This window comes from Octopus bimaculoides, chromosome 1, assembly GCF_001194135.2.
Source record: "Octopus bimaculoides isolate UCB-OBI-ISO-001 chromosome 1, ASM119413v2, whole genome shotgun sequence".
Classification (NCBI taxonomy): Eukaryota; Metazoa; Mollusca; class Cephalopoda; order Octopoda; family Octopodidae; genus Octopus; species Octopus bimaculoides.
Window position 1 is genome coordinate 180,560,902 of NC_068981.1, and position 3,920 is coordinate 180,564,821.

Here is a 3,920-nt window from a genome sequence, read left to right on the forward strand (position 1 = left end):
ATATCATTTGGATAACATTGGAGGAATATTTTCCACGTGGTGCAAATAATGTATCGCTCACGGCGGCGTTGCAGAGAATAGAGTTTCAGCTGTTTAAGTCGAGCCCAATAATCAAGTCCCGTCAGGCCATTTATTTCTTTATTGATTGGTCTTTGTGACGCTTCGATCCTCATTATGTCTTGTATTTTGTAGGGGGACCACAATGAACAGCAGTATTCGAGGTGGGGCCTGGCGAAAGTGGAGAAGAGAAGAATGATGGTTTCATGATCCCTAGATTGAAAAGTTCTGAAGATCCATGAGCACATTCTGCAGGTAACGTCGACTTTTTGTTGATGTGCACACTCTAGCTAAGGTTGCTGTCGACAGTTACACCTAAGTCTCTGATAGTATCAGACGGTTCAAGTAGGTCTCCCGACGGTAGTGTGTATGGTTGTTTGAGTGTGCCCTCTCTTCCAAAGTGGATGAGCTCAAATTTTTCTTCGTTCAACTGCATTTTTTGTGTGTGTGTGTGTGTGCCCACTGGGTTACTACACATAGGTCCGATTGAAGCATCGTTCGATCATATGCTCCCTTAATGACTTTCTGGAGCTTAGAGTCATCTGCAAATATTTTAATGGTGCTGTGTCCAATGGAATCTACAATGTCATTGGTATAGACAATAAAAAGTAGTGGACCTAGCACAGCACCCTGCGGGATTTCGCTAATGACTTTTGCTGGTTTTGAGTAGATGCCATCAACCACAACATGCTGGGTCCTATTTGTTTGCAAATACCTAAGAAACTAGAAACAATTTCTAGAAACTAGAAACAATTTGAAAAACTACTGCTTCATACGAAGGCTTTCCAAATGCAAACTGTCTGTGCTTACTTGTGAAATTATTCGACAGTGTACTAAAATTTTCTTCAGAATGAGAACTTAGAATTCATGGGAAATGATTTGAAAGGTTAACAAATTTACATTTTGTACATGGTCGTTTTTCCTCCACCTTTCTTTTTTATTATTACATTAATCTGCAGCTTCAAAGAAAGAATATGACATTTATTGGTGCTAAACCTATTTTTTTATGCGAAACTGCATCTTCATTGGTACGATGGCCAGCACAAAAATTTACATTATTTCTCTATGAATATAAGATGTTGTAGAAGAATTATTAGATAGTTATTACGTGTGTTTTAGCAAACTTTAAAATTGTTTCAGGTTACTTGGAATCACGACTGAAAATATCATTAACATAGATGTGTCCGACTGAGTCTTAGATACTTCATTAAATCGTGTAACGGGTCTAAGGTTAATTAAAGTAGTCCAGCTTTGATAATAATGAAGCATTAATAATACTTTACAGCTTTAATACTTTTATAATAATACTCTTACAGCTTTAATAATAATAATAATAAAGGCGGCGAGCTGGCAGAAACGTTAGCACGCCGGGCGAAATGCTTCGCTGAATTTCGTCTGCCGCTACGTTCTAAGTTCAAACTCCGCTGAGGTCGACTTTGCCTTTCATCCTTACGGGGTCGATAAATTAAATATCAGTTACGCACTGGGGTCAATGTTATCGACTTAATCCCTTTGTCTGTCCTCGTTTGTCCCCTCTATGTATAGCCCCTTGTGGGCAATAAAATAAATAAATAGTAATAAAGTATATTACTCGACCTCCGGTATTCGAGTACTATTTTTTCCCACCTTGTTTCACATCTATGTGGCTACTTTGGTATATATATATACATATATATATACACGCATACATTTCTTTTTTTTCTAATGATAATCGGCAGAAGTTACAGAGTGACTCAAGGGCCGAGTTACTCTTCTGCCGATTATTTAATAAAAAACATATGTACACGTTTTAAATTTCATTTTTCCTCTTTGCATCACCAACACCCCTACACACACGTGTGCCAACAACAACAACAACAACGTGAAGGCGCATGGCTCATGGTTAGAGCGTCGGGCTCACAATCATGAGGTAATGATTTCGATACTCGGACCGGGCTATGTGTCTTCTTGGGTAAGGCACTTTATTTCCAGTTCACTCAGCCGTACAAATGAGTTGCGATGTCAGTGGTACCAAGTTGTATTGTTTTTTCCTTGGATAACATCAGTGACATGGGGACTGGTATGGATGGGCAACCGCCGGTCTTTCATAAACAACCTTGCCCAGACTTGTGCCTCGTGGCGGGGGGGGGGTAACTTTTTAGGTGCAATCCCATGACGCCTCATGACCTTTTGCCCCTTATTTTTACCCTGATAAAGATTACACATGCCCTGATTTAGAAATGTCTAATTTGTACCTGTATATGTTAAATAATATCGTGTTTCTTACTTTTCTTCGTGTAATTTCCATGCTATGAAAAATTTACTGTATATATGGTACCGTATTTTAAGAATTTTAAGTGGACTAATAAATATCAAACAGACCCTACTTGAGAAGTGTATCTATTGAATCTGTTTAATAAAATTTAGCTCGTTTCATTGTGTATTTTTTAATTTAAGCAAACGTTTAGAAATTCTCTGGGAAACTGGAAAATCCAGAAATCCGGAACAGTTCCAGTCCAGAATTGGATAAATTGGTCTGGTACAGTATTGAGGTGGGATGCATAACTAAGGGAGGGAAATGCAGCGTTTTAAAGAGTTATTTCCCTTGCTATGATTTAATATTTTTATATTAAGCCCCTGGATTAAATGAATTACGTCCCTTGTATTAAAGACTCGTTACCTGAAATCTTTGCTGTATTTTTCGTGTATATGTTGCCTGTATGTGTGCGTGCGTGTATGTGTGTATACATGACCATGAAATTAATAACGTAATTAGGACAGCGAATGAACTTGAGGATAGACATGAAATAAGAGCTGATACAGATCAAGGAACATTGATAAATCCTATTTATCAACAGAACAAAATATTTTTTTTAAATGGACCCCTTCACTGAAAAGGTACTGCATAAGCACGAAAGACGCAAACTATAGAGGGAATTCATCATACCAAAAGTATGGCATGGAGTAGCGACAAGTATATGACATCCCACTTCAAATGTTATTTCCATGCAATTCGAGAACACAAGATCCTCACTATGTACAAGCAGCTTAAGAAGGCAGAAAACATTGACAGATAACACAAATATAGGCTGTGCTAAACCAAGACTAAAGACATCAACCACATTATTGCCCACTGCAAGAGAATGTCATCCAGATATTATCATCCCATGAGGCATCATGCAGTGGCCAGAACAGTCTAGAACATCATTAACATCATTATCATCATCATCATCGTTTAGCATCATTTTTCCATGTTGTCATAGGTTAGATGGTTTGATTGGAACTAGTAAGCCTGAGAGCTGCACCAGTCTCCAGTTTGTTTTGGATTAACTTCTACAGCTAGATGCTCTTCCTAACACCAACCACTCCATAAAGTGTAAAGGGTGTTTTTTACGTGTCACCAGCAAGGGCGCCTTTACTCATCACTAGCACTAGTGCCTCCAATGTGTCACCTGAATGAGCGCCTTTTAAGTGTTACTAGCACTGGTGCTTTTTATGTGACAAAAAGAAAGTACCAACAGACAAAATTACCTATATTGAGAACAATGGGTCAAAAGAATATTTATTGGTGGAGCTTAAAAATTAAAACAGCCACCAAGTTAAAACACAAGCAACCTGATATTGTTGGAAAAGATATGTTCTTTTGCATTGGATACCAATGTAGTTAGAAAAATACAAGAGTAAGAGGACATCTATGAACTATTGATTAGGAGTTTGCAAATCCAGGACCAAAGATACACTTCCCGCTTCATAGCTATTATTATTGGCACAACAGGATACATACCAACCCGTCTAGACTAAAGTATGGTTGAACTTGGGTTCCTAAGGAGGGAATGCAAGAGAAAGAGGACATCTATGGACTATATATATATATATATATATAT